At 41.6% G+C, this 9,601-nt stretch overlaps 1 long non-coding RNA gene across 1 annotated transcript; it reads right to left on the bottom strand.

The window, feature by feature from the left end:
- Positions 1–254: 254 nt before the first annotated feature.
- On the bottom strand, positions 255–7,411 carry LOC310768069. The gene is made up of 3 exons (XR_014551182.1): positions 7,381–7,411; positions 5,089–5,223; positions 255–457 (listed from the first exon to the last, which is right to left on the bottom strand). It is a non-coding gene; the product is annotated as an uncharacterized lncRNA (long non-coding RNA).
- Positions 7,412–9,601: the final 2,190 nt, after the last annotated feature.

Below are 9,601 nucleotides of genomic sequence, written 5' to 3'. Positions count from 1 at the left end.
ACAGTAATTAAGATCTGTCACCCTTAGTCCATGCTGGTAAAATTAAATGTGCTGAACAAAAAATAAAATGTGGGGATTGGACTATCAAATAGGATTGTGATATCAAAGTCTACAGGAAAAGATGGGCTGAAGCAGAAACAGTCACACCACGAAGCAAATCCCTTCTGCAGACTTGGTTGGTATACAGCCAGCTTTTAAAAATAATAATAAGAAGAAAAAAGTGCTTCTTTCTCTTTAAAACCCAGAAGGGGAAACTTGACATCTTTTATCAAAAAGACAGACAATTCTTATCCCGTGACAATTTGAGATTATGGATCCCAAGAGGCTTCCCTTACATTGGTATTTTATCACTGAAATCACAGCCGGCGCTGTTTATTTTCTGTACCTCCACATAGTTTTCAAGGTGTTGCCAGCAGGACCTCGACTGACACTGACATGTGTTGTCATATTGCAAGATCTGAAAGAAAACACCAGATAAATAAATATCAAGGGGTTCTTGATCTCCTGTTGCTTGCTGAGTTTTCGGAGACACCGGCGCTAGCTGATGCTCAAACCTTCTGTGTTTTGCTGGGCTCTCAAATGCACCAGTCTCAACTTCTCTGGGAAATTAATTATTTCCCAGAGTTTTGCTGGTCTTTCCCCCTCGATTGTTTTCCTTTTCCCTTAAGGAGCTACATAGGTACAACTACTTAGCTGTAAGCTAAGTGGAGTGGCCCACAACTTCATTGGAATGTTTGGTGGCAAGGTAAGTGAGATGAGTCTGGAGAAGATTTGTTCACCCTGGACATTGGTGGACTCACATTAGCCCTAGCCAGTGTGGCTAATGGTCAGAAATGATAGGTGTTGAGGTCCAGTAGCACTTGGAAGGCAGGCACCAGGGTGATGAAAGATGGCCTGGAAGCATGACTTTGGCCAAGACCATGGTCAATTGACCAACTGGGCATTCTTCCAGTTCTTGGTCCCCATCTATAAACATGGTGTAGATGTGGGAAACCTCAGCACCATCAAGCATGGTCAACAGACAGGAGTTCCGACTATAATCATCATCATCATCATCATCTCAAAATTTTTTACAACAATAAATAAATCCTAGAATGATAGAATTGTAGAACTGGAAGGAATCCCAAGAGTCATCTATTCCACCCCCTTGTAATGCAGGAATTGCAACAAGTGCTGGCCACTTGGAGTCAGAAGCAACCAGAACAAAACTAAAATAGAATAAAGTCAAAAGCTCGTTTGTATTTTTAAAAGGCAGGACTAAAACACACCACCCACTGAAGGAAGTTGCAGCTTAGTAACATCTGGAAAGCCAAGAGGATCCCACACTTGTAGCAGTGGCTCTGTATGAATAGATACATGTTCTAAATTAGGGGCAGGCAATGTCAGGGCCGAGACCCAAATGCAGCCCTCCAAGTCTTTCTATCTGGTCCCTCCATCATCTTCCTGGTCACATCCCCTCTCTCAACACCTCTCACCAACCTTGCCTTGCACCTTCATTGAGAATTCTTGAATTCTGAGAATGCCTCTTGCTTGCCTGAACAGAGGGCAGAGAGAGGGTGAGAAGTCTCCTGTCTCCTGTAATATTTACATTAGATGTTCCCGTTGTTGCAGTCACCACTTGCATGCAACCTCTGGAATGTTGCTTAGAATGGAATACAACCCTTAGACTGAAAAGAGTTCCCCACCTCTGTTCTAAATTAACTTTGGAACTAACTACTGATGGAGAGAGCAGACTACCCACTCTTTGCACCTACTTTCTTCCTAGGATGGGTATCTGCTGTATTGCAATATATGATAGATAATATATGAACATAAGAAACAACCTTATATTGAGACAGGCTATTGGTCCATTTAGCTATTGACCCATTAGTCATTTAGCTATGGGTCCATTCAGCCATTGATACATTAGTCTTGTTTTGATCCATTTAGCCATTGATCCACACTGGTCCACTTAGCCACTGGTCCATATGAACATATGAAACTACCATATATTTACACAGGTTTTGGTCCATTTAGCCTTGTTTTGTCTACTTTGAGATCCTTTTAACTGGACTCACCAGACTGATCCTAGGGCATTCTGGAGGCAAATCAGGTCCTCTGCTCTTGAACTAAGGACCAGACCCCGGTGTTGCTCAACTACAACTCTTATCATTCCATGTTGGTTGGATTGGTGGGAGTTACAACCCAACGTTTGTAGGATCAGACCTTCCCTGCTTCTGATGCTACCAGTGGCTGCTTCCATGGATCTCTATCTCCCATCTATCCATTTGCCAATAAAATAAGTGAAGTCTTGACCCTATTCCTCCTCCAAACTCCAACAATCTGGTGCTCTGATCTTACGAATGTTCCTTTGTGGCTGCAAAGGACTATTATTCACAAGGAGCAACCAACCTTGTGCACCAAGTCCTACCAAGAAAAATGCCTCACCACCCACCATCCTGCCTCTAAGTTGTAATAGTTCACATAGACAACCATTTATTAAGTGATAACATGATCATGGCATACATGCAGCCACTGGGTAAGCTGGTTTTCTGTGTTGTCTTGCCAGTTGATGAAGAAACTCTGACTGTGTTGATGTTTTTGGTGCAATACTTCCTGGAAAATAAAAGGGGGAAGGATATGACCTTTCACTATGAAATGTGGAGACTTCTTTCCTTTTCTTGACAAAGCACTGGTCAAAAGGATGTGAGGGATGCCACTGGGCTTCATGTATCTCAGTCACTTTAAGAGACTGAAGGATTTGGTCAGGCAGTGCAGATGGCTGCTAGCCGAACCATTTTGCCTCTGTTTCCCCTAACCAAAGATTGCTGAAATTGTGTATGGACCCCACCTATACCAGCTGTATTCTGTCAGGAATCCAAATAAACAGGATGTGGTGGGTTGGCTCCCTCTCCCTCTCCAGCAGTAGTCTCATCTGCAATATACATTTAAAGCAGAGTTTGCTGTCCTAGAGCTACAATTCCCAGAGTTCCTTGGGAAGAGGGACTGATAGCTAAACCACTCTGAGAATTGCAGCTGTAGGAGGGGAATAAGGGGTCTCCTAGTGACTCTTGCGCCTTTAACAAATGAGAGCTCTCGGAATTCCTTGGGGGAAGCCCATGTATGGCATGAATACAGCTTGGGTTTGTTTGTATTCAATCAATAAGCCTCCCACAAATGTCTAAGCAGGACACAATCTTCATTTTTATTCACCCTCACCCACCCTCAGTTTATTTCTCAACATTTATATCTCACTCATTTATTTTAAAGGAAGTATCCCAATTGCCAAACAACGCCAAGGCAAAGAAAGAACCCTATACAAACAAAGAGACGGAAACCATGGCTGTTTAAAATGGAATCATAGTGGTTGAAATGTATGGAATGAATGTGGCCTTAGTTAGATCCATGAATTTGAATATCACCTTTAAAAAACCAAAACGAAAAAACCCCAAACCTTTTTTCAAAAGGTTGAGAAGTGTCCTGATTTCTTTGGAAAGGTTGGGTTATAAATGTAAACATGCAAATGTACAAATCATTCAACAACAACAACAACAGCAGCAGCAATGCTTTGTCCTAGGTTGGAAGCAACGGTAGTGATGCAACCAAACCCAGCACACAGCGGAGAAGCTGTCTCTGCTACTCCTCAATGTGTCAGTTGAAATGTCACTCAGGTATCTTCCCTCTGGATTTTTCTCCCTCTTGGGATCGAGTAGTACACAAGAATGACCCATCCCCGGCGTACTGGTATTCTGAAACTCATGATTTGTCATGGTTGCAAACCTCAAAAGCCAGGCTTGAGCTGTGTGAGAACAGCAGGTTCTACATGGCGGCTCCCCTGTGGCTTCACCAGCTTTGCTTTGCTGACTATCAGGAGGGAGGGATAGAGGCTTTGGTTCTCTTTCCTTTTATGTGTTGTTGTTTTTCAAAGATCTAACTCTTTGAAAAAAAAATGGAGGTGGGGGTAAGGAATGCTTTCACCTGAGCTGGTTTTCCTGATACTCTTTGTAGCTTTTGTATATAAGGGGGCACTTTTGAAGTGATGTACAAAGAAAGTTCATGTTCACGGATCGATAATGCTTTAGTTTCTCATAAAGGTGGGGAGCTAGACCAGAAGCAGCTTTTGGTGATTTACAGGGTGACCTAATTTACCCCTACAGCCTTGGTGAAAAAACCCAACAGTAACTGGTTTAGATGTCAGCATAGAACATAAGAAGAGGCTGCTGTATCAGGCAAATGGGCCATCTAGTCAAGCATTATGTTCCCACAGTGGCCAAATAGATGATCTAGTGGCCAACCAGATTATTTTGGGGGATTCACAGACAGGACATGAAAGCAACAGCCCTTCCTTCCTGTTACTCATAAGAACATTTGAGGAGCCCTCCTAGATCAGACCAACACCCATCTAATCCAGCATCCTGTTTCCAAAGTGGCCAATCAGATGCCTATGGAAATCCTTAAACAAAGCCCGAGAACAACACTCAGTAGGGTGGGTCTTGGAAAAGGTGGGTACCCAGGCAATTTCTGGCACTTCCTTGTTTGCAACTAGTCTTAGGCCAGTCTGCATTGTGGTTGTCTAAGCTTGGTGGAGCCTCTTATTGCCACGGAAGTTTTGCAGCAGGAGGTCCTTGTGCTGGGGTTATGTAGGAGATGGTGACATATGCATGCAGGGAGAAGGTAGCAATGGTGTGGTCTGCATGGTACCATGTGGCATAGGCATCCCATGCTCTGCCTAGGCTCCATGACCACCTGAATAGAAGATGAGTCATGCTGTGCGTCACACTCTAAGGATGGAGGAAACTGAATTCTACCAGGTCAGGGGAAGGGCAATGGCTCAATGACAGAGCACCCACATTTTCATGCAGAAGGTCTTAGGTTCAATCTCTAGCATTTTCAGGTAGCGCTGGGATAAGACCCCTGTCTGAAAATTCTAGAGACCTGCTGCCAGTCAGCATGTAGACAACGCTGAGCTAGAGGGACCAATGGTCTGACTCAGTATAAGGTAACTTCCTGTGTTTCCCCCAACTTATTCATTCGGCATCTTCATTATGCAGCTGAAGACACACTTCCCCCCAGTTTTTGACATTGAAGATGCATATTTTTAGGACCCACCTTATTTCAGAGATCAGAACTGTGGTGCTGGGCTTCATGCTTGTGCATATACAGGCAAGAATCTTCATGTGCAGAATACAGAGTTTAGAACTGACCTTCAGGCCACTTTCATCCAGTTTGGGACCTTTTTGAATTCTGAGTGGTAATAGGGAGAAAGGAAGATCATTTCTGTCTCATGTGTTGAATGCAGCACTCAGCCCTTCTTGCAACACGTCCTCCTCAGCACTCTTTACACACATTAGCTAATGATCCTTATTTCTAATTAGTAGAAATTGACTATGGTCAAAAGGGACACTTGAGTCAATTAGCCAAATTATATATTCAAATCTCTGAGCTCCTGACCCGGAGCTTTTGAACAGCTGATGAAGACATCACTAGGCAACTGTACAGCACCCAAATTAAAGTCTCTTGACTAAAGTGTAGCAGGGTGAAGAATACGACTGTAAGAAAGTGTATCTAATCTTATCATTCTGGAATGAAAGCTTTTCCCTTGAGACGGAAGCATGAAAAAGGAAAGGTCTGGTTCAGAAATCCCTCTATTCATAACCACTTGTCCCATTTCAGTCACTTCATATTAAATTCTTTTCCATATTTAGTGTGGGGTGTGTGTGTGTGTGTGTGTGTGTGTGTCAGTAGATAGTCAATCGGCCATGGCACCTAGGCATAAGGAGGAGTCATTGAGAGCATTTTGCCAACTTCAGAGACTAGAAAGTCCTGCTCTGGCGTTGTTCAAAGCAGGAAGTGACAAGAAGTAGGTAAGTAATTTTCCATTCTGGAATTAAAACTTCCCTCCTCACTTTAAATTTGGTGTGGGGTCCTTCAAATGTTGTTGGGGTCCGTGGGTCATAGTCAGGGAATGTGGAAGCCATAGTCAAACCACACCCAGATGGTGACAATTTCCCTATTACCCACTTTCAATGATGCATGCATATGGCTTGACTTTTGCTACCGTTGATCCTTATAACCTTGGTGGCAGAAAATACATTTTCTTTTGGATGCAAAAACTGGACCTTAGCAAGCAGTCTCATAATGAAATGGATCGAGGCCATCATCAGTTGGTCTGCCAACAATTCCACATCATACCAAATGTCACCTGACTGGTACATATTTATTGTGCCAACCTTGATCTTTGGTTGCTAGACAGTTTATTTGACTCTACAAAAACCCCAAAGTCAATAAAGGGGCATACCTAGATTTTGAAGGCATTGCTGAGTGTAATACTCATAAATGTGAGTAGTTTATCTTAATCCACTATAAGTGCTTTTAAAATGCAGGTAGTTTCATCCTAGACCAAATCTGATCTGTATCTCCCTAGAGAGGCAATTTTGCTTTGGCATTTGCACTATTTCCTTTCGTAATTATACATTATAATTGACTCAGGAGAGTAAACAGTAAAAGGCTGGCTCGTGTTTGTTCTAGATAGTGCAGGGATGGGAACCTGTGGCCCTTCAGAAGCTGCTGGACTACAAGTCTCAGCATTCCTGACCATCACCCTTCACCAGTGGCCATGTTGGCTGGGGCTGATGGGCATTGGAACCCAACATCTGGAAGGCTGCAGGCTCTCCATCCCTAAGAAAGTGTTTTCATCCAACTGATTTCCTGATAAAACTGCTAGCAAAGCTAAGCAGGGTCCTGCATGGTTTCAAATTTGATGGGAGACCACGTGTTGAGATGATGACCCTCGAAGTCCCTTCTAACTCTACAGTTTAATGATTCAATATTTGCATCACTAAAATAACAAATCTATTGATCTTTGGTTGTAATATTTTTTTCTAAAATATATTATTTGGTTATTCCCAACAATGGTACAAGCAAGAACAAAACAAAAGAACCACATCTTGTACAACCCATCGTGGTATGGCCTCCTTTGTCATAAGGCAATAAAGCAATGTCACCACTCTCCAAAACCATTGGTGAGACTAAGTGCTTCTTTGAAGTACCCTTGGCTGCAGTTTTGCCAAATTAAATAAAAAGTCTCCCACTTCCCCATGTGGGAAGAAGACAAGAGCCAATGTTAAAATGTTTAGTGCTCTTTGGACAACAGGACATTAGAAATAAGCAATGTAGTTTTGGACTGAAAATTCTTCGGGGTTTTCTTTCTTCTTTTGACCACTTACTGAAAGTTCAGTTCAGTTTGCATTGAAAATTTACCTAATTTGTGCACTCCAAAACAATGCACAAACCCAACTGCAGCTGTTTGCTACAATTCTCACTGTCCTGACTTTTGTGATGCATTCGTCCAACCCAAGGCTGTGTGTAATTAATGCTTGCAAAAATTATTGCTTGCCTTACCAGTAGCTTCTTGTATGCTGCTATTTCCACATCTTCTCCGAGAAGATCTTAGTCAAGTAATAAATGGGCATATAAGAAGAAATGCACACTCAAGTGGGGACTAATCTTTAAGTGGACTATATTAAAAAATCACAAACTGATGTGGAATGTGGAAGATTGGAAAAATGGGTAATGAAGAGAGGGGAGTAGGAGAGAGAAATTAACACTCGCTCATTTCTCCTGCTACCCCCCTGTTGTTGCTGCCCATTGCTGTTCCTTCCTGTTCAGCTGCCTACTTTGAGCATGCAAGCAAACAGTAGCAAGAATGAAGAGATTGAAAAGGATTTCCTGCCTACCTTGTGCTCACTTTGCTGGGTAGTTGCAAATAGAGTGCTTGAAATGGACAGAAAAGGCAATGGAGAAGGAGAGGTTCCTGCTGGCCTCCTTTCCAATCCTGAATTCACCCCTGGTGGTAAGTTAGCAATTTATGTGAAGAGCTATAAGGAGATGACTTGTTTATGTTGCGGGAAGAGTGAATACTTTAACCCTGAACAACAGTTTGTGTACTCCAGGAGATTAATATCTACATTGCACGGGCTTGCTGTGAATAAATTAACTCTTGACTACACAATTACTGTCTTAGCGGTGTTCATTGCAGACAATTACATGGTGCATACGATATTTAATGTAGTTTTGTGATGAATTTCGGAAATGATAGAGTCAGATGACAGAGCCTCATTCCGTGTCACACTAGGACACCAATAAGCTGCTGATTATCTGTAAGGAGAAATGTAAATCATCTGTTCTCTTTGTAATGAGAACAATACTGGACTAATCATTCATAAAGAATAATTTATCTCCCCTTTATTTACTTATTTAGTTCCCCTTTACTACTTTGGCCTACATACTATTGATCATTCATCTGGTAGTTGGTTCCAAAGATGTTGAGGAGATGGGATTAAAGATAGCACCAAGCAGGCAAGCAAGCAAGCAAAAAACCCACACCAGCAATTAGTACTTTGCCATATTATTATGGTGTGTAAATATTCATTGGCAAGTCTTAGTTATATATCTATCTTTCAGTGGACAGAGTATGGAGGAGGAAAATTAACATATTATTATCTGAGCTGAGCACTTAAAGTCGCTTTTGATCCCTGTAAATAAGTAATAAGATAAAGCAAACACCTGGACATGAATAAATATTCCCTCTCTCTCTGGGGTAGACAATCCAGTATCCTCCAGAGGTTGCTAAACTTCAGCTTACATCAGCCCTAGTCAGCATTACCAATCATCAGGGGATGATGGGAAACATAATGAAACAATATTTTGAGGGTGCTATGTTAGTTATCACCTATCTGCCTATCTGTCAGGAATATTTGTTTGTTTGTATTTGCTTTATTTCACTTACTTATTTACTTACTTACTGGAGATAGTTGGCTACTGAAGGACAGTTTGTCTGAAAATAAATAAAACAAACAATACTCAGCCTACATCACTTCTGGAAGATCCAAGAGTTCAAGCTTTGGCGAGTCTCTAATGAAAGAAAGAACCAAAATCCAAAGGTGTTTTTTTAAAAAAGGTTTTTAAAAAACAACCCCCCCAAACCTCCCCTTTAATCCAAATCTATTATTCTGATCATAGTCAACCCCAATACTAAAACCAACCCACTGTTTCCTTCTTCTAGCATGAGACTCATCATTCCCTTGCTGCTACTTCAGGAGACTTTTACGGCACGGCGCTGCATGTAAAGTTCACCGTTTTGCCATGACCTTTCCTCTTTTAAATTGTTTCATCATTGTGACCGACATGAACCAAAGGGAAGATATAAAAATGTTAAGGAAGTTCATTTCTAAGAAGGTTAAGCAACTCTTGCAGTGCCCTTTCCACATTATCCAGGACCTCCTAGAGGCACCATAACATGATAATGATGGTTTCTTTAATTGCATTTTGTTGTCAAAGAAGGCATGCTTGAAATGGATGGCAATTAAACATTCTGCTTCTCAAGGATCATCTCTGTAGTTTCATCCAGGATCACAGAGTTCAAAGGTTCTCTGGTTTTCTGGAGTATCAATTAAAGAAAAAAACAAAAAAGTTGGGCATTCAAGAAAATGCAATTCAATGATACTTGGTAATGTATATTATATTTATCTATATTTAAATACGGAAAAGGAATTCACCCAGTCCCCTTTCACAGTGTACCAATCCAATCCAATGTTTCCAAACTTACTGGTGGATCAAAACT

The sequence above is a fragment of the Podarcis filfolensis genome, assembly GCF_964270895.1.
Source record: "Podarcis filfolensis genome assembly, chromosome: 8".
NCBI classification, from domain to species: Eukaryota; Metazoa; Chordata; class Lepidosauria; order Squamata; family Lacertidae; genus Podarcis; species Podarcis filfolensis.
The sequence above is the reverse complement of the archived record's forward strand: the minus strand, read 5'-3'. Positions and strand labels throughout refer to the sequence as shown.